Genomic DNA, 22,853 nt, shown 5'->3' with positions numbered 1-22,853 from the left:
TTTGTTTCTCATCCAAATCCCCAATGAAATCTACCACACATTCTACTTCTTCTTCAGACACATATGATGGATCATTGATAAGAGGCATTCTGGAAAAATAATCGGCCCAGGTATTTTTAACACCTGGAAGATAATGAATAGTAAAGTTGTACACTTGCAGTTTAGACAGAAGACAAACTAGTCTAGCAGCTACCTTACCCATGATGTTACCACTGAGTAAATAAATAAGAGGCTTGTGGTCTGTAAAAACTTGAATTTGCGTACCCCATAAGTATGTTTTACATTATTCAACTGCCCATGCACACGCTAACCCCTCTTTCTCAATGGTACTGTAGTTAAATTCGGCCTGGCTCAAGGAGCCTGAAGCAAAAGCAATTGTCTCTTCCTTCTTGCCAACCCACTGATAAAGAATGGTACCAAGCCCTAACTGACTGGCATCCACAGTTACAAAACATGGTTGTCCAACTGTGAAAGCTGATAAGATGGGTGCAGAAGTAATATGTTTTTAAATTTTAGGCATTTGTAGGCGTGGGTGAGGAGCTTGAAAATGACTCTCTTCTCAACGGGAGCCAGTGGAGCTTCCGTACGTGTTCGCTGATGTGCTTGTGTCGATGGATGCAGATGACAAGTCTGGCGGGAGTGTTCTGTATTGTCTGGAGTTTGCGGAGTAGGGACTTGTTTATGCCGGCTTAGAGGGCGTTTCCATAATCCAGACTGCTGGTGATGAGAGCATGGGTGACTGTCCTCCATGACACAGGGGGGGTCCATTTGAACATCTTACGGAGGATGTGGAGGATGTTGAAGCAGCCAGAGGCGACGGTGTTGACCTGTCGGTTCATGGAGAGAGATGAGGCAAGCTAAACAATACGTTTTCGTAGATCCGGATGATTCAAGACAGTTGTTGGCATTCCTGTGAACCACTGCCGCTCTCGTTGCTAAGCAACGAAGAAACGAGTTGCTTGCGAGAGCAGCAGCAAGCTGAAACAGTATCCTCAAAATTGGGGCTGACTCCTCCAAGGGTGATGACCTCTCAAGGGGGGCATGTCACTGTGACAGGTACTGTCATCAAAGAGAGGCTTCAGGAGAAAGAAGGAAGAAGCGATGTAGTTTAATGAGGAATGAGGAGGAGTACAAGGAACACACAACGACTCTTCTGTCATCCTTGGTGTAACTGCCAAACAAAGCTGTTAAAGCGGAACACCGGGGACAGCAGAACATGGAACCACAGTTATAGATACAGGAAACATGCGCAGGAGCGCGAGGGAGCATAGCAAGTTGTCCTTAAAGTGATAAAGGACAATTTGCCAACATAACAACAAGCCTGTGATGGCAGGCGGCACACGCAATCACGGGCACCATAGGCTGCTGCACACATACGACAGCCTGCAATGACATGCTGCTAATGAGTTTAATCACTAATTATGACAGTGCACGAACACCTGTCTGCAATGGCAAACCGGCCCGTGTTTCAGAACATCGAGTCATCGCCTTTTCTATACATGGGTAGGTAGGGCGCACGCACTTTCTTGCTGTATTTACAGTGCGAAAGTGCTCAGAACACAGAGGGCACACAAGAGTATCAGAAAATCACAAGAGAAAAAGCAAAACATTTAGGGAATCGCTACATGATGAGTAGCAGGTCCAACACCAGGCACATTTCTCCCAGGGTGTGAGGATCAGTATTTCTATCTGTCTGTGACCACTAGCCATTTATCAGTGGTAATGGAGAGAAAAAAAGAAATCAGCTCTAAATACGGCAGACAGTATGATATCTTTACTCCAATGGCCCAATCTCCATCAGGTGGTCGGAGTTTTCTGATGGGAAAGCCAGCGAGAGGCGCCATCATTTGAAAACTACTAGTCCATTCGACTCTGAATAGAGCAAGGGAGCTGATGGTTTAGCACATCGTAATGATGAATTACCCTGTCTACAGACAATTAAATCAGACAATACTTTTTGACACATCAGGCCCTATGTCTTGACTTGGGAACTATTACACTTTCAATGCTAAATTACCTTTATAATGACTGAAATGCATCAGGAATATGTTTTAAAATCCAAGGTATAAGCTATCAAGTCAGACCTGTACACACAAATGAGCTGTTGCATTTAAATGGATGAGCTATGCTTCCATCAGCAAAAACATTGCTGAACGCTATGGGAAATATTGTCATGGTTTATAGAAGAGATATTATTATTTCAGCAAATTTGATTCCACTACCCGAAATCTCATAAGTGGGGAAATATTTATTACAAAAATTATGTATTTAATATTAAAATGCAAAACAACAGTTGATGGACAGAATGCAGAACAATGTCAAACATGCACCCCAGTACAGAGATCTGGGCCTAAATCCATCGTTTTTTTGCACTCCACACCACCCCAGTTCAGACATGGCCATATGCAAATCAGCCTTGACCCTGTGCTTCATGGGAACAGTCCAGCCCGAACTGCCAAGCCATGTCTTTCCTGGACCGGAATCAAGCATCCTAGGACCGGTTTCTGGCTATCAGCCGTCTTCAGCCAGGATAGCTTGACTCCAGTGGTGTGGAGAGCACGGGACTCACGTCTGAGCATACCCATCCCACTCGGGGTGACAAAATGCAAAACAACAGTTGATGGACAGAATGCAGAACAATGTCGTACAATCACCCCAGTACAAAGATCTGGGCCTAAATCCATAGTTTTTTTGCACTCAACACCACCCCAGTTCAGACATGGCCATATGCAAATCAGCCTTGACTCTGTGCCTCATGGGAACAGTCCAGCCCGAACTGCCAAGCCATGTCTTTCCTGGACCGGAATCAAGCATCCTAGGACCGGTTTCTGGTTATCAGCCGTCTTCAGCCAGGATAGCTTGACTCCAGTGGTGTGGAGAGCATGGGACTCACGTCTGAGCATACCCATCCCACTCGGGGTGACAAAATGCAAAACAACAGTTGATGGACAGAATGCAGAACAATGTCATACATTGTTCGCCCTAAGTTGGCAGGGTATGCTCAGACGTGAGTCCCTTGCTCACTTGGCCACTGGATTAAGATAGCCTGGCTGATGAGGATTATGAATCCGAAACCGGTCCCAAGATGCTTGTTTCCGGTCCAGGGAAGACATGGGTTGGCAGTTCGGGCTGGATTGTTCCCATGAGGCACAGGGTCAGACTGATTTGCATATGGCCATGTCTGAACTGGGGTGGCTGAGTGAGCTAAAGAATGGAGATGGATTAAACCCAGATCAGTTGACTGGGGGTGAGTGTTTGATTTGCTCAAACGCTCCGTCCATCATCCCCTTTTGTATCGCTTTGTTCGCCCTAAGTTGGCAGGGTTTGCTCAGCGTGAGTCTCTTGCTCACTTGACCACTGGATTCAAGATAGCCTGGCTGATGAGGATTATGAATCCGAAACCGGTCCCAGGATGCTTGTTTCCGATCCAGGAAAGACATGGCTTGGCAGTTCGGGCTGGACTGTTCCTATGAGGCACAGGGTCAGACTGATTTGCATATGGCCATGTCTGAACTGGGGTGGCTGAGTGAGCTAAAGAATGGTGATGGATTAAACCCAGATCAGTTGACTGGGGGTGAGTGTTTGATTTGCTCAAATGCTCCGTCAATCATCCCCTTTTGTATCGCCGTATTTAATATTAAGTCATGTTTGAAAACCTCCAAAGAGGACTTTCAAGGTTAAAAAACCTAACATGAAAAGTGCTGTGCGCAATAGCATTGATAAAGGAGTTACAAGAACAAAACGTGAAGTTTTTTGAGGAAATATACCCTACAAGAGAAAACCTGCCTAGCAAGCTACAGAACGCACATATGCAAACCCAAACACAAAGGGCTCAACAAAATGCTGCAAAGGATGTAAAGAAACAAGAAGAAAACACAGGTTATCATGACTGATCTTGTAATCTCTTGCACTAATATAATAGTAAAAATATAATTTTCACTGTCAGGATCGCCGGAAACTATTAGTGGAAATACGGAATAAGCCTGTGCTTTCCAAACCTTTTTGGAACAAAAACGTTTTGCAACCCACCTACCTTTAATGAACATGAGGCAGGCGAGTTATGAATATAATTAAAGCATTGTGCAGTAGTACATTGTCATTTACAGATCACACATTTTTCATTGGAATTGTTATTAACTTTGCACAGACATTCAGTTTTACTGCTAAAACTATATAACACCCAAATGATAATGTGTGGGAATCGAGTTTCTGTGAATAATTATCATTGTGCATCACCAAGTAAAGTGTCTTGATTTGTTTCGAGCCTATTACAATTTTTGTTTCCAGCACACTTCAGAATTACACAAAAATGTGTTCATTTTTGCTTTTGTAGCTCCAGCATGCATACAGTTCATTACTGGTATTTATATGTTTTTATGTGTTGCAAAACCACAACATCCCACAACCTTTCCTTTTACACTCCCTGTACCACAGAAAGATTGTCACATATTCACTTTAAAACTCCCCTCCCTTTGCAGTCAAAGAAACAAAAAAACGCCAGACCCCGTCTTTAAAGAATAAGCACCAATTTGTCAGAAGACATAGCCTGGCATTTGACCCGCAAATTTGACAAGATAAACACAGAATTTAAAGGCATCTACATGTATTGCTAGGACTTTCCAGACCCACCAAAAATCATCTCCTGACTCACCAGTGGGTGGCGAACCACAGCTTGGGAAACACTTGAATAAATTATATGTGCAGCACTGTTCTCACAACACTCAATTCTGCAGCATCTACACTCATTCCACGTTCACTTTCAGTAATTACGGATATTGAATTATACACAGGTCATGACCAGATTTATCTTAAAACTCAAGGTGAAGGTATCACCTGATGTGTAGTTGGTTAATTAAAGCATTGCACATCACATACAAATGCTATAATAAAATATGCAGCTTTCGGGAAGGAACAGCGGATTTCCACAAGGTAACTGTCACCTTTTGTATTAAGGTTACACCAGACTCCAACCACAATATTTTTTTTTTTAAACCTCCTCATCTACAAAGCTGAATAGCAGTGGGGTCTAATCAGCTCTTCTCTCATCTCAAAATTCGAATCCTAATTTATCATATCTAGTTATCATCCTATCAACAAATGTCATCTTCATGTGCATTATGAGTGTGCCTAGAAAGTACCAAACATAAAAAAGCAACAATTTACAAAAAGTCAGCCCTCCGCTTATTTTGAAGTAACACTTGTCTCCCACTGAGCAAACAAAATCTAATTTAATATATAAAATGCGCATAAACTAAAATAATTGTTAGTTCCTTTGATTAATCAGGCAACTACTCTCTAATTTATTAAGTCTAATTAGATTGTCCGTGCGCTCACTTATAGATTGCATCGCCATCTCCCTAACCACAGGGCATGGTGACATTTTGCTATAATTCCTAGGTAATTATGTATCAGCTGTGATCCCAACTCCAACCAGTATCAGCTGTTAGATCAACAATTACATTTAAACGGACTATTTATTCCAATTAAAGCCTAAGTCCACAATTGGCAATGAAGAAAAAATATATATCTGATTTTCATTTAAGTGGATAATTGGAAATTTCTGATGCTCCTGTTCCCCACAGGAGCATCAGGAATTCCCAATGATCCACTTAAATGAAAACCAGATATATTTTTCTTCTTCATTGCCATTTGTGGACTTCATGCTTTTAATGATGTTCTGGGTCTCACAGTTAAGAGCTCATGAATGCACTAGCTGCCACAATGCTGCCTTGACATAGGTCTCAAATAAACGATTTAAGTACTTAGCAATTCCAAATAGTATGATTTTAGCAGGGTATCTAAAAAACATCTTTTGTAAATGGCAGGTAGATGGTAGGTCAGTTGTCTTTTACACATTACTGTTAGCGGATGTATGTCGTTACAACGCATACTTTTACTCCGCGTACCATTACAACGCGGTATTTACAACGCATACCGCTACAACGCATAGCGCTTTGGGGTGCTGGATAGTGGTAAGTATAATTTACTATTCTAACTCCAGTCCCCGTGGACCCTAGGGAAGGTGTTGGATAGTAAATTAAACTTACCTCTTATCCTAGAGCGCCCCCCAGCGCAATGCGTTGTAACGGTATGCGTTGTAATGCCCGCGTTGTAGTGGTAGTGCGGAGTAAAAAATGCGTTGTAACAGGTGAATACCACTGTTAGCTCATACTAAGCAATCACATTTTCTTGCTAAAAAGCTTGATGAACTCTACAAATAACAGTGCTAAAGTTATCAATTGCAAATACAGTCATGAATTTGTCAATCAAACATACACTGCAGTTGGCATTGTTTCCAAGAATGGGATAGAAGTAAAATGTTATCTGGCCGTCTGGAGCAACAACTCGGGGGACGCAGTGTACAACAAAAAAAGGATGTTTATACGTCAGTTAAAATGCATCTCTGAATTTATGAAGATTTAAAGTAGTTACAGATAACTAAACAAATGTGTTGGAAGAAACCTGCACATGGTGTTCTTTTTATGTTTGTACAGCATGGTTGATCTTTTTTCATACTAGAGCTATTTTTCACATTGGTCCAAAGATAAAGAGCTGTATCAACCTAAAATCAGTTGTAAAAAAAATATTGCTGGCCAAGTCCGAAATGCAAGTAAACTCGTAATGAGGGCCTTGATGAGTCCAAGAAAAGAAGGAAAGCAATAAAAACGTTCGTTCCGGTTGATATGTACTTTATCTAATAACATACCTAATTTATTGCAAAATTGACATGAAAAAATATTTAAAAATACTTTTACCTCTTTTAATTTGCAGACAAAAAAAGTCTCAATTAAGTATTTACTACTACCAGTTAGTAGATCTCAAACATTTCAGTGTGTTTCACAGAATAAGATTATTGGTTCACTTACAGGTTGGCTGAATGGTGCACCCCCTATAAATAGACCAATATCCAATTCTGACCTACTAGCAATCCCCTCACCTTGTTAAAAGCTGAGGGATCACTAGGCCAGCTTTACACGGCTGCCAGTTTTTCAGCAACTCAATCTCTGCCCTGTTTTAGGTGGACTCCCCGATGCTGATTTTTATGTCCAAGAACGCTGCAACATGCCTAACAGTCATAGACAAAAAAGAACAGAATATATCCCACAGGCATTGTTGGAAAATGACTCACTCTGAGGGTCACCCCTAACTTGTTGCCATCCTCCTCCTTTTTTTCTGACCTTCTTTTTGTTGGCTTTAGGACTCTGAGAACATTACCACTGCTGACCAGTGCTAAAGTGCATGTGATTCTCCAGTAAACATTGGTGTATACTCATATTTAGTTTAATTGGAAGCCTCTTGTAATGTGGTATATCATATACCCAGGGCCTGTAACCTGGTTGTGCCACCCACACAGGAAGTATTTCAAACCTGTCTCAGGCCTGCCATTGCAGGGCCAGTGTGTGCAGTTTACTGCCACTTCGACTTGGCATTTATAGCTACTTGCCAATCCTTAATCTCCCCTTTTATTATGATGTAGCGCCAAATTCACTTTTTCATTTGTAGGGGTGCATCCTAATCACAAGTAGCTCGCACCCACAAAAAATCCTTTGTGGTAGTAAATTGGCACAGTGGAATGTAAACTTTCTTTGTTATCTTATTTCGACAATAATGTCATAAAAGAGTCATATTACATTCACAATATGCTTATACAGACTTCAATTCAATTCATTGCGTTAAAAACATCAATCAGTGCATCTACGTTGGAAAATAACATCGCTATACAATATAAAAAATCCATAAGAACAATTAAAAACAAGATCGTCAAAGAAGCCCAGGCATTACTCTAAACCTCTCTAAAAACTGGATACATAAATGTGCCTTCTCCCACTGTACTAGACATTCAGATAGTTACGTCTCTTAATCCACATTGCTGCTGAGAATTTTGTTACTGCAAAGACGATAAACGGAGAAAGATCAGTTTTTAATATCCAAAAAGAATCGGCGCATTGTCTAATCTCCAAATTCTTGCAAATTGGAACTATCCACTTTTTCCTTGGGATCTGGTATCCAGTGCAGAAAAAAATAACATGCAATTCATTTTCTATTTCTTCCGAGCAGCCTGGGCAGTTTTTAGGGGTAATTGGGGACCATTTACTTGTAAGGGCTCTGATTGGTAAAGAGCCATATCTCCATTGGAGATAGAGCTTCCTATAACCAGGAGGGCTAATATCATTCAGGACAGTTTCGAATTTATTACAGTCTTTTGTAATTATGAATGTGTTAGACAAGGTTCCTAATTGAATGTTGGATAGGCGGGCAGATAGATTTTTTTCATAATACAGATTAGCCAACTGCTTGCATGATATACTCATGCATGCTTGCTCCGGGTTACTCCCCATAAAAGGGAGGCTCAATCTTTCAAATTCCTGTCTTATATATTTTAACATGGAAGATTCCACGCATTAGGCAATTTTAGAACCTCCATAAGCTCTTCCCTATAATTTTTGAGCTCTGGAGTTACCCACAGTCTCCTCCAGAAAGTCAGGGGTTTAAGGTCCAATTCCTCATTGAGAGGTCTAAGGCCCAGATCGAGCCTTAGAGGCAGCAATGGCGTGCTTGGGGGCAGTGATACCAAGTGCCTTAAAAACTTGTTTTCTGCATTGACCAACGCGGGGGCACAATTGTAGCCCCACAGTTCGCCACCATAGGTTACTGCCCCTCGTGCCTGTAATTTATAAATTTCTAGTGGTGGTCCGATTGGATTAACTGTAGCTTTACTTAAAAGTTTAATAATGCCCCCTGCCTTTTGAGTGAGTTTTAACTGGGATTTTGTTTGATGTTGGGTCCAGGTCATATTTTCGTTGAGGGTGAGACCCAGGTACTCAAACGCCTGCACTCTTTCAAGACTAACACCTCCAATCAAGGGACTTGCTCTTGTAATTTTTGGTTGTATTAAAAATCATAAATTTCGTTTTGGAGGTGTTGATTTCCAGCCCCCGTTCACAGCAGAAAGCAAAAAATGCGTCCAAGACCCTCTGGATACCCACAGGGGTCTTGGAGAGCAATAGAGTGTCGTCCGCGAACATAATCGCCGATACCCCAACCCCAGCGAGCCTTGAAGCGTCTCTGTTAGAGACCGCGTTTAGGTGGGCGATTACCCCGTTGACATAGAGGCAGAACAGGGTAGGTGCCAAGACGCAACCCTGCCTCATCCCCCTGCCAACGGGGAAGCTGGATGACAACTTGCCTTCTCTCCCACACCTGACCTGCGCAAAGTTACTTGCCAATCCTTAAACTCCCCTTTTATTATGATGTAGCGCCAAATTCACTTTTTCATTTGTAGGGGTGCATCCTAATCACAAGTAGCCCGCACCGGCAAAAAATCCTTTGTGGTAGTAAATTGGGACAGTAGAACGTAAACTGTAATAAGTGTGGTGTATTAGAGATATTTTCATGTAAACGTGACAAGATTAATTTTGAAATCATACTTGTTTAGCTGAAAACATTAACATGTAGAAATTGTGTATGATGCTGACAATTATTTAAGTATTTGATGTGCTTATATATTAATTTAGAGTGTTCATTTTATATGTAATTTCATAATGCTGGTGTGCTATTCCTTATGTTGGCTGATTTCTGTAGGCCTGAAATGCAGGTGGAACAATCATCTTTGTAAGTTAGAATAATGTCTTTGTTTTAGAAGTTAGGTCTAGGGAGAAGAGAATACATTGAGCGTTGATACAGATAGTGGAGAATAGTAGTACTTTCTCATGGGAACAAGCCTGGGAATCAAGGTCATCATGGAGGTCGCTCGGCTAACAACTCATCCAACAAGCTGTCTTCATTATCACTACTATAACTGCCATTTGCCCTTCTGCTCATATCTTGTGGTCCTCCATCTCCTACCAGCACTGGATACAATCTCTCTCAGTCAATGGTATCCACTCGACACCTCTTAAGCCTAGCATCCCATTGTGCATCCTGATACGCCTTCACAGTTTTCTTCCTCCTTCCCTGATATTTCTCTCTTTGCTTAGCATGAGCTGCATGCATCCATGCGTCTAACTCTTCGAACTGTGTGGGTCTAGGCAAAGGTCGCATTGCAAACATCGTTCCTCTAAGCTGATTCAGAACATATAACCTGAATGAACCAAAGCGTAGAAATTACAATGTGTACTCCTTTTCAGTGGTCTTGTGCCAATTTTAGAGCCAAATTCTAGTGTGGAGCCCACATTTTATCGCCATATAGTATACGGAAGTATCCTCGGGTGGCGCCTCTTTGCCCACTTGACTAACAACCCGCTTCATCACCCCTGAAAAGATCCCACAACACCTTAAAGCATTGCATGATTTCAAAAATGCAATTTATTGTTCAATGGATCACAATGGAACAATATTTTTTAACCACAGACTTCCCAATGGCTACCAACCAATCCCAATGCGGCATAACACCAACCAACCTCTCACAGTGTGCCACAATTTAACATCACTCTAACTCCTCGCAGCAGCCCATCTCCTTCACTATTTCTCCAGATGCATTCACTCACACAATCATCTTATATCCATAATTTTCTGACACTCTAAAAGATCAATAGAATTCAGCCACTCAAGAACATTCGCACATGATAACCCTCAGCCAGCGTGGATCAGCTGGATCGGTATAGTTAACCCCTGAACACAAGGTCCACTAGACCATTCCCATACATCCCATATGTCCCATTCGCAAAAAGGTCCCTGTCTTAGGTGCAACTTCCGATGATGTCTCACGACAACTCCTCAATTCTTCGGTCAGACAATCACAGTCTCAGTGTCTTCTACACCTTTAATATGCCGGGATCTTAGGCCACTTCAGGACCTGTTACTCAAATCACAATACTTGGGCGACGTCAGACCCGAAACCACATTCGCTCGACTCTAACTTCCATCTACGCAAGACATTACACAATCAAACCATTCCCGCAATCTAACATACTACAGTCACCCTGTTAATACTCACTCCTCCTTTTGCCACTGATCACGCCAATTCTGTCGGTCTCCGCCAGATTCTGTTGCTTTCCGTTCTCAATTATTGGGCTCTAGTTCGGATCTTTGGGGTTCTAAGTTCCACCTATGCTAGATCACGTCTAGGTTCTCCCCTTACTTCATGTGTGAACCATCCTTCTCTGCTACCAACTGAAAGGGTCGGGCCCATTAGTTCTAGACCTTTTCTAGAGACACACTCAAGAGTTCCTTTTCACAGCATGAAACTGTAAAGGGAAGATAAGTTGTTAATAAAACAGTTAATTAGCCAACAATAATCTTTGATACTTGATAAACCAAAGACAACTACATAAGGTTAGTTAGTTTATTACAAAACCAAAAATAACTGGACATGGAGACACATCAACACGAGGGTATGGAAATACAAAGGAATTAGCATGAAGCCAAATCTATGCATCCATTTTAGGCAGGGCAGCATGAACAAAACTATTAATTCAACAAGGAAAGGCATTAGTACATGGGGTCTTCCTTAGAAGCCTCTCCAATATCAATGGGTCAAGGAGCATAAAGCCCCTATGGCAAAGAAAGAGCTTATTCTAGGGTGCTCCCATTTGAAGGCAACAAAGAAGTGGGAACTTTCCCTAGTTCCAACAATCATTTATCTACATGTAGATTTCCCATAGTGCACCTTGCACATGCCATCCACTCTGGTTACGGTCCTGAGTGTATTTTTCCGCTGTGTTGTTCATGTGCAACCTTTGCAACATTTCATCCTTTGCTCCTAAGCCGCCACCCGTGTGAAACCAAATGTCTTTCCTTTATTGACCCAAGTCACCCGATTGTAACTTTTTCTCTCCTTGCCTAGCTGCTAAAACAAAGACATTATTCTGCCTAAAAGAACGCTTCTTCACCTGCAATACAAAATGTGAGAAAGACCAGATTCTACAGTGCACATGAAATTCAAACTATTAATTCTAAAGCGAGAGTTGTCAGGGACTTCCACTTCAGGCCTACGATTTTAGCTAACATAAGAATACATTTTAGTACATATTAATGTTTTCCGCTTGTTACATCCATTTCCTACGTTAATTCTCCATGCTACTTTTCAATAACCTACAATTCATCACGTATTTATGTTACTACATTTCACAATTATAAAACTTCATGTTAATATATTTGCAAGATTATATGGGGATGCGCTCTACACGGTAGACCGACAAAGTATCGATTTTTTAATATTGACCTACAGTAATATCGATGTTTTATTATCGAAAGGACAGAATATAGTAGGTAAGTAATATCGAATTTTTAATATCGAAGGTAAGTAATATTTATTTTGTTAATATCGATGTAAGTAATATGGATGTTACTAATATCGATGTTAGTAATATCGATGTTACTAATATCGATTTTTGTATGATTTTTATTTATATAAAATTATTTTATTATTTTTGTATGTAATTTAAGTACATTTAGTATTTTAGCACTGTAGCGGGTTTTGGATTTATAGGGGAATAGGGTGGGAAGTAATTTAATTATACTAAATTATTTTTTATTTTTTAGGAATTATAAATTAATTTAAATTAATTGGTAATTAATTTTTATTAATTAGTAATACATTTTAATTAATTGGTTAATTGATAATTATGTTATTTAGCGGGTTATGGGTTTATAGGGGAATAGGGTGGGAAGTAATTTAAATATAATTGAGTAATAATTTATTTTCATTAATTGTTTTTGCTAATTATATTAGTGTTAATTAATTATTAAATAGTAATTAATTTGTATTAATTGGTAATTCATTTTTAAATAATTGATTAATTGATAATTATGTTAAGTGTTTTATTTTATTATTTGGAGTTTGTTGTGCGCTTATAGGGGAATAGTGTGTAAATTAATTGATATGTAATTAAGTAGTTATTACATTTATAGTTGTTTTTTAATGATTAATTTATTGGATATTAATTATTCATTGGTAATTATGTTTTTAATCATTATTTATTGGTGTTTGCAAATAGTTTAGATGTATTTAATAATTAATTTATTAAATATTTTTAAATAATAATTTCTTTATAAGTATGTTATTTTTAACTTCTACGCTATCCAACACATTCCCTACTGTTGCACTCTCTGGAGTTGGAATAATAATTTTTACCCCTACGCTATCCAACACTTTCCCTACTGTTGCACACTTTCCCTACTGTTGCACTCTCTGGAGTTTGAATAGTAATTTCTACCCCTACGCTATCCAACACTTTCCCTACTGTTGCACTCTCTGGAGTGGGAATAGTAATTTTTACCCCTACGCTATCCAACACTTTCCCTACTGTTGCTCTCTCTGGAGTGGGAATAGTAATTTTTACCCCATACGCTATCCAACACTTTGCCCACTGTTGCACTCTCTGGAGTGGAAATAGTCATTTTTACCCCTACGCTATCCAGCAATTTCCCTACTGTTGCACTCTCTGGAGTTGGAATAGTAATTTTTACCCCTACGCTATCCAACACTTTCCCTACATGTTGCACTCTCTGGAGTGGAATAGTTATTTTTACCCCTATGCTATCCAACACTTTCCCTACTGTTGCACTCTCTGGAGTTAGAATAGTAATTTTTAGCCTTACGCTATCCAACACTTTCCCTACTGTTGCACTCTCTGGAGTTGGAATAGTAATTTTTACCCCTACGCTATCCAACACTTTCCCTACTGTTGCACTCTCTGGAGTTGGAATAGTAATTTTTACCCCTACGCTATCCAACATTTTCATACTGTTGTTTTATTGGGAGTTGTAGTAGTATTTTATTCCCTCTGTTATTTAATATTTTTTGTATTGTTTAAGTTACTGTAGTATTTAGCTAATTTTAAAAATATCAAAAGTAATTTTTAAAAACATTTGTTTTGCATAAATATTTAACTTTTATTTATGTTATTATTTTATGTGTATAGATGAATTTGTAATTTATAATATTTTAAATTATTTATAACTTATTAAAATAATTATTAAAATTGATTATTAAGTAAGTAGCTATATTACATATTATGGGGTCGATTCCGATTCGGGAAACAAATCCGTACGATGATTCGAATTCGTAGCCGTTTCCGTACGAATCGTACAAATCCGTCCAAATCGCGTAGTACGATCTGTAGTAAAAAAATACGTCTGAATCGTTGCGAACCGTACGAAAAGCTCGGGAAAATCTGTACGATACGGACCGTGAAAGTGAACCGTATGAATCGTAAACATGCCGTACGACCCGACAAGTACGATCCGGACCGGGGAATGAGTACGCGATTCGTAGGGTAAACGTTGCGTATGAGCAATTCGTACGGAGAGCCACACAATCACATAGGGTACGGTTAGTACACCCCATGATCGCAGGGGTAGGGTTCGTACACCCCATGATCGTAGGGGTACGGTTTGTACACCCTATGATCGTAGGGGTACGGTTCGTACACCCCATGATCGTAGGGGTGTACGAACCGTACCCCTATGATCATGGGGTGTACGAACCATACCCTTACGATCATGGGGTGTACGAATCGTACCGAGGGGGGCTGTTTTGCACGCATTTTGAGTTGAATTCAGCTTTTCGGGACGTTTTGAGCTCCCGTAAAAAAAGAGTTGTACGGAGTGTTGACTGGAGGAATCGTACTTGCTGGGTCAGAAAATGATGCTTCAATCCATAGAGACATCGCGTACTGCGCGTTCCGAATGCGATTTGTAAGGATTATTGAGTCGTTCGGGCTTTGGTACGATTCGGATAGAGAACTGCTTTGGGTACGCATCGTACTACATCGTACGTACGGGGACGTTCGAGGATACGATTCATACAGGAAAAATGCTCCGTACAGCTATTCGTACGGGATTTTACCGAATTGGAATCAGCCCCTATATGTATATGTTTAATGAATTTTTTATTACGTTTTGTATATTACTTATTCATTTTAAATATTATAACATATTTTTAACTGTTTATTATATTTTTAAGTATTATTTACTTTATTTTACATTCTTTTTATTTTAAAAAAAACAATATTTTGTTAAAAACAATATTTTTGACATCGATATTTTCCCCCCGATATTTTTGGACTTACCATGTTGTAGGTAGGATGTCGATATTGTTGATATCGATATTTTTGCTCCAATATTTTTGTAGGTTGATATTTTGTCTTTCTATATTTTGTCAGACATTCGCTCTACACATGATTATGATGCACCCCCACGCATGAAATTAGATTCCCGCTATATCAGTTGCATGCCTTATTTCTGGCTGTGTTCAATGTGCAGTGACCATAGGGTATGTGTTTAGCCACACTATGTACCTAGTCCGTTTGAACCATAGGCCCAAGGGTCATGGCATTTTGACATATCCAATGTGCTCTGGTCACAGACTATTGCTTTATCCAAGCCCTTTGCCAAGTCTCATGACCCCAAAGGACATCCTCTTTTGTCATGTCCAGTTGGTGTTTTTGCAGTGTATGACCTTCAGCAACATCCTGCATCTCTCTCTGCCCCTCAAGCCAATAGGGAAATATATCTTGTCATTGTCATATTCGTCCTGCTCCACCTCATTCTCCTTTTTCCCTCATTATACCTCCCTTTTTCATCCTACTACCCTCATTTAAGTTTTCATCCTTCACGTACCGCCATTTGTCAACCTACTGCCTCATTGTTTTCAGTCTCCCTCTTCTGATGTGTTTCCTCCTCCTCTAGCATGCAGCTGCTCCACATCACACTAAAGCAATCCGGGAGAGTGAGGGCTTCATGTTCCTCCCAGTGAACTTGCAGAGCCATGGGTAGAGCTTTTTAGTAACTAAAATGAGTGCATCAACATGTTCTGGCTCGTGAAGAACTTATCAAATCCTGTCACATTACATTTAGGGATGGGCGGGATTGGCGGTATTTTGTTTCTGTGGGATTCCAGAGAATTACATCAAGATTCCGCCAAATTCAGCTGAATTCCATGACAGGGCATAGTGGCCAGTTTCAAGGGTGCATTTTGTGGTAAGAAATTGCTTGGCCAAATTCCAAATGCACTGCAGTGCATACCCCTTGGCTCCGTTACATACTGTGCAATGATTACTGTAGAGTATGTTGGGGCGTTGAGGGGTATGCACTGTAAGAGCATTTGGTATGTGGCACTGATGCGCATACCCCTTGGCTCCCTTACATTCTCTGCACTAATCGCTTCAGAGTATGTAAGGGCACCAAGGGGTATGCAAAGCAGTGCAGTCAGTGGTCTTTAAACAACACCAAAAGGGGGAGCTGTCTCTCAAGATTTAAAATCCACTGCAGATGAAAGTTTAATCTGCAGTGGTTTCTAAACATAGAGGGACTCATGGACGTCGATTAATCAAAATATCTGGGGTAGCGAACGAAACATCATATGACATGTGACCCCCCACCCGATGTCACAGGAAGTGACATCACCTGCCCTTTGGCCCATCCAGATGATTTCACAGGAAGTGATATCGAAAAGCATTTGACCTGATGACGTCACAGGTAGTAATTAGTCAAAATGGGGCGAAGCTTCACCCCAATGCAGGTGCACAGCGTTTGCTCTGAGCATAATTGTAATCCCACACATTAATCCAATTTCATTGATTTTTATTCCATTTCATCCAAAGTTTTCTTTTCCTCCATTATTCTCTTGTCACATGAGAGACAACGTATATATTTTATTGTATCCTTATAAACTGCAGACATGCCAATCCTAGGCCTTATACTGTAGTAGGGAGTTGTACATTTTCAGTCTTGTCTAAAGCACCTCACTCTGCGGATCCAACCTTCTTCAGGGACAGACTGGACAAAACATAAGTTTGGGAACCGAACTAACAGTGGCCCCTATTATAGAACAAGATAGCTGAAAATGTGCCCCAGGTTCGAAAATAGGGGCAATTCTGAACTTGTAAAGAAACACTGTATGGATATTTTGCAAGGTATGAAAGACTGCATTCATTTGAACTTGCTGGAGGTAATATTAGTGGTAATATCAGGGAAATCAGCAGTAGAAACAGGCCCACAAAGAGCCCAAAAGTACCCACAAAGCGACCTGTCAAACTAACTCTTCTGGCACTGCTGGAAAGCATTATCTACACATCCACAAGGGACAAGGGTCTAAGGGACAGTTTACCGACCTCACCAGATTCAATCCCCAAATCCACTCTACCCAATACATAAAAATCTGGAGGTCATACTACAAACTGTTGAGAAAAGGATAAAGAAAAAGAGAAGAAACTACCATAAACCATATTCTAAGACCATTGTGAATCAGTCAGATTTCTATCAACTGCCACACAGGGCCAGTGTCATCATTTGGATATCCTTCTTTGCTCACCATTCATAAAAAAAGAAAGCAGCCTCCTCTTAAATAGCGCTCTCTTCTTATGGATCACTTCTAGTATAGAAGCAGTGTTCCTGTAAACAATGCCTCTTGTGTACAGCAGGCCTCACCTCTAAAACACCTATCTCTCTTTGGCAAAGCACCTCTGTCTTATAACAAACTCATCACCTGTAATGCCACTCTTTTGAAATGTATTCCACTCCTAAAAAGTACATCTACTGTAAAACACACACTGTGTGAACCATCTTCTATGTAAATATTCTCTTGATTAAAGTATCCCTCTCCAGTAAAACACCACTGGTTGGAAAAGAACCTTTGTTTTAAAAAGTAATCTGCATCTAAAATGTACCCCTCTCATATAATGAGGTCATACAGAAAGAAACGCAGAGGTTCCACGCCACACATGGTTGACAGATACTGTTATGAAGTTAGCAGGCTAGTGGTTGTGGGTGGAGCCCCGGGGGAACAGGAAGAGGAGGAGATGGACAGAGGAAGGAGCAGGTAGAGTAGGGACAGGGTCGAGACTAGTTGTGAGAAATAAAGCTCTTTGATATAAGAACCTGTGTCTGTGGTTCTTTGTAGCAGGATGCTACAGATACCAGTGTTTTTTAGACTTGAGTTTGACCCTTCCTGACATGCCCCTTTATTTACCTGGGTTCCAGTCCAAGATAGTGATAATTCTCTTAATGAGCAATATCTGTGACTACATTTGGAAGGAACAAGGTAAAATGGAAGATAGATTCTTCCATGTTATCTGTAACTCACTTGTGTGCCTGTCTCTGACTGGACTGCACAAAGGCTGTATAGAAATGAGTCTTCCATAATTAAGCTGGTTTATATGACCCCTGAAAGACAGCAGCACACACTGCACTGAGTCTGCCTAGATTGTTACACTTTGTAGCAAATGCACCTGCGCCTCGTGAAGAACCAGCAGCAGCTGATTTGTACATGCAATGGTAACAATGCCCTTATGCTTTCCGGGTGCATGGCTTTGCAAGTTAGGTGGGCCAAAAACGGCTGATTTCTTTCTTGTTTTGATTTCAGCTCAAATCTTAAATACAAGAAAAATTATAAAAGTTTATTTATTGTATTTCCTTACCTGGGGTTTTCCTGCTGGAGCTTCTGTTGCCTTTTATCGTCCATCAGGCTCAGAACAGTTCCCAGAGAAATCTTTTGAGCACAAGACAATCTGTTTCCATAAAATCCATTTCAAAGCAGTCTTTCCCACCTTATGTCCCCATCAGCTTCCCAACCCCCTTTGTGGGGAAAGAAACAATGTGTGCACGGCCATGTGACTTGCGCAGAAAAATGGTGCTGTTTCAGGCTATCAGCAGCAGTCCTTTCATTTCCCAGGAGCTAAATCTAAACAGAGCTGCATATCCCATTTTTCTTCCCTATATGATGCACTTCCCCTACTTCCTCTGGGGCTAGGGGTAGCAAGGGCAGTGCCAGGGGTCGCAAGGGGCAAGCCAGTAGTCTCAGTAGCTACCCCTATCGACCTCTAAATGACATCCATGGAATGACTGTTCCCTCTTCCAGCCCTTTTCAAAAACCAAACACTGCAAATTAATTACACCGGCCGGCAGGGGAATTTATTAGTAATTCTGCTTTACAAGAGTAATGTGGAATTACTAAATTTCTCCAATATGGCCAGCAGAAAAAAATATTCTGTCCACACCAAATTACAGTGCATTTTTATGTGTGAATCAGCTGTTCCACTATGTAAATCCAATATTATACTTTTGTTTTGGAGAAAGGTGAGTTTCTACCTACAATGAAAGTCCCCTAATTACCCTATGTTTAGATTGTGCTCCTCTTAGTATCATATACCCCTCTACCTTTTATTCCAGCATATTTGTTTTTTTGAAGCATTAAACCATTTGCATTGTCTAATTTGAGATGGATCAAAAAGTTTCAAGCTTCACCAACCAATCCACTTTTTGTGGATCATGAACAGAGCCACTGAGCCACCACAGCGAAGGTAGTGCCCAGCAGGCTCTTGAGGTTCATGTCGTAAGAGCAGATGACACAGAGTTCTAACTTAGTGCTCTGGATCCAACGGGAGCAATGCACTCCTCCATCTCTCTTCGCCTCTACTAATGACCATAGGCACAATTATATGAGGGCCCATTTTAGAACCAAGGAAGTAGAACAGGATAGAGAAAGAAAACAAAGACAATGCACTTCTCCACTCTGGCTTGTCACTTCCGCTGAGCAGTTGTGCTTGTAGAAGTCAGTGGGTGTTTAACCTCATAGATGCTAGTAAACATCCCTCCCCAGGGCTGCGCTGTCCATTGGAACCAGTGCTGAATGGACGTCCAATGGTCGTGCGCAGCACTGGGGAGGTAGTGCTGCCGTCGGCCAACGCACCGACACAGCACTTAAGGGGCTAGAGGCAAAGAGATCTTAAATATGTGTTCAACAAAGCTTCTTTCTGTTGGTACGATAACTATCTCAAAGTTTGTCACTATGCACTCTCGAGAAGAGCGGGTATAGTTTCTACTTGACTCTTGTGCACCTGCAAAAAATTGCAAGCATTGATATTCTGTAACTCCTATATTAGCAATTCATGTTATTCTAACTATAAGGGCAAGATTTATAATTTATTTTTTGACGCAGTGCAACGCAGCAAGCCACCTTGCTACACTGTGTGAAAGGTAAAGGGCAGCAATGAGCCCTATTTACCATTATGTGGCGTACGCACACACACATACATAGATATATATATGTCTTCATAGCAACCATCACTCTCAGATGATCCAGCCGCACTTTCCCTGTGACTCCAAAAAAAGGTGCTACGCAGTATTCAGATGCTCATATGATGTTTATTTCTTATTTATTTTATTTTATTTTTTAGAGTTTTCTATAGCGCGGACCAGACCCAGGGTAGGGTATCAGAGCGCTTTACAGAGAGTACACAGAATTAATAAAAACAAGTAGCAAGATAAGGCAGTACATAATATCAACATGTTATGTCAGAAGATCGGAGCGGTACAGGCGACAAAGATAATCTGAGCAACAGGTAATAGGTGCGTGGGAGTCCTTGGAAGAGGAAAGGGGGCAAGTATAAGTATGCAGAGCTGGACTGTGTGAGTTTACGGGAGGAATTTGCACATCAGGAATGATTTTGCTTCTCTTTTGAGCACAATAGTAGAGGAGATTTTTCTGATGTAAGGAGGCAGTGAGTTCTATATTCTTGGTGCTGCTCCGGAGAATGCTCGGTCCGATGTTTTTTTCTTGCTGAAATGTGAGGGTTTCAGGAGTAGGTTATCAGCGTTCCTAGAATGTCTAAGTCCTCCAGATAGGGTACGTTTTTGGGATAGGTACTGGGGCGTATTGTGGTGAAAGGCTTTGTGAGTGATGCATGCCATTTGTAGGTGGATTCGAGCTTCATAAGGTAGCCAGTTGAGTGATTTCAGGTGTGGTGATATGTGGTCAAATTTTCTAGATCCTGTTAGGAGTCTTGCTGCAGCACTGAGGCAGGCTTTTAGAGGGGCGGTTGAGATTTTGGGCAGCCCCGCTAGGGTGGTGCATCCGTATTCCAGCCTTAAGATGACTAAGGACTGAACTGCTGTTTTGAGGTCCGGGTTTTCGATTAATGGTTTCATTTTTTTAAGGTAACTAAGGCGTAAGCGTGCGTTTCTAGCTATCAGGTTGGTGGTTGATGTGTGTTTGCATGTTAAGGTTTTTATCTAGTGTTATTCTGAGTGATGTAGTGGAGTCCACCAAAGTCGGCTTTCAATTCAGAGCAGTGATCAACTTGGTCCATTTCTTTGTTTCCAGGAAGTTATAGTGGGGGGGGGGGGGGGGGGGAGGGCGGGATTAGAAGAAATTCTGTCTTTTGCGAGTTTAGTTTGAGGAAGTTGGTCGTTAGCCAGTGGACGGTCGTTTCGAGTGCCAGGCTCATTGTTTTTATGTCTTCAATGGAGGAGATCTTGATGTAAAGTTGAGTGTTGTCCGCGTACATATGGTAGGCAATGTTCGCCTGCTGAAGTAGTTCAGTTAGTGGTTCGACATATAGGTTGAATAGGGTGGGTGATAGGGTTGAGTCTTGTGGTACTCCTAAAAGGTTCAGTGATGAGGGCGAGAGATTTTTGTTCACCATGAACGATTGTGTTCTGTTTTCCAGGAAGGATTTGACCCATTGAAGGACTGTGCCAGATAAACCCATCCTGTTTTCCAGTCTTCTTAGAATTTTGTTGTGATTGACGGTGTCAAAGGCTGAGGAGAGTTCGAGCAGGACTTGTAGACAAGTTTAATTGCAGTCAAGAGTTAGGAGGGCATTGTGAACTATGTGCAGAATGGGTGTTTCTGTGCTGTGGCCGGGCCTGAAACCTGATTGGTGGATGTTCAGAAGGTTGAAGTCCACGATGTGTTGGTTCAGTTGTTGCTGAACACTTTTTTCCAGGACTTTGGCTAGCATGGGAATGTTGGTTATAGGTCGAAAATTATTGGGGTCGGTGGAGTTTGCTGTCGGGTACTTCAATATAGGGGTGACTTGGCCCATTTTTAGGCAGTCCGGTATGTGTCCTTATGCAAGCGATGAGTTGATAATTTTGATCCAGGTAGGTAAGATGACTTGGTAGATGTGGGGAAGGCAGTTTGAGGGGACTGGGTTGTTGAAGTGGTTGTTGAGTTTAGTCGTTACTATGGTTTTGATGATGTCGTTAATATCGTAGAGTTTGAAAGTGGACCAGTGAGAGTTGTTTTTTGGCAGAGGTAGCTCAGGCTGTTCAGCGTTTTTGGTTTGAATGCTTTTTGGGATGGCTGAGTTGGTTGCTGCCACGTTAAGCTCAAGTTGGAGGGAGTTCGTTTTTGCTGTGAATAAAGAAGTGAATTCTTCACAGCTAAGCTGTGATTTTGGGGTCGATAGTGAGGTTTTAGCTAATTTGTCAGATTGTTGTTTAAGAATTTCAAAGAGTTTCTTATGTCAATCAATCAATCAATCAAGCTTTATTTGACAATTTGTCATAAAAGCATAATCCATTACATAAACGCCCAAGAAAAACTGATAAAATCAGATAAAATAAGTCGCATCTCTCAGTTAAAAACATCTATATGAAAGTTACAAAACAGTAAAACTAAATTCAGTAATCACACATGGAATCCCAGCTCATAGTAGCAATAGAAATGGAGCAGTACAATGTTGTTAATTTAGGGGCTATGATCATGTATAAGTTCATATATATACAAGTCTTTATAAGAATTGAAGACATATACACTATATACATTGATCATGATGCCACAATAGCCTTGGCTCTTATAATCCATGCTCAGCCTAAATATTTGGCTGCAGAGATATTAAGTGGCAGCCATGTTTCAGTGCGAATTAATCTTAACGCCTCACCGCATTTCCTTGTCCCCAGGACGTGACAAATAGGGGCCAGCCATATTCGTCTTGGGACAATATAGGCAGGGCAGGCAAATAGCAAGTAGGCCAAAGACTCAGGGGTTTCCTTGCAACTGGGGCAAAGAGAGTCCATTGAAGCCTCCCACCCTGCGGTAAACATTTTGACTGGAAGCGTACTTACTCTCAATTGAAACAGGAGCTTTCTATCTTGTTGCTTTGTAATATCATCCCAGTAGGGTT

Source organism: Lissotriton vulgaris, chromosome 10 (assembly GCF_964263255.1).
Source record: "Lissotriton vulgaris chromosome 10, aLisVul1.2, whole genome shotgun sequence".
NCBI classification, from domain to species: Eukaryota; Metazoa; Chordata; class Amphibia; order Caudata; family Salamandridae; genus Lissotriton; species Lissotriton vulgaris.
This window is presented reverse-complemented; position numbering follows the sequence as displayed.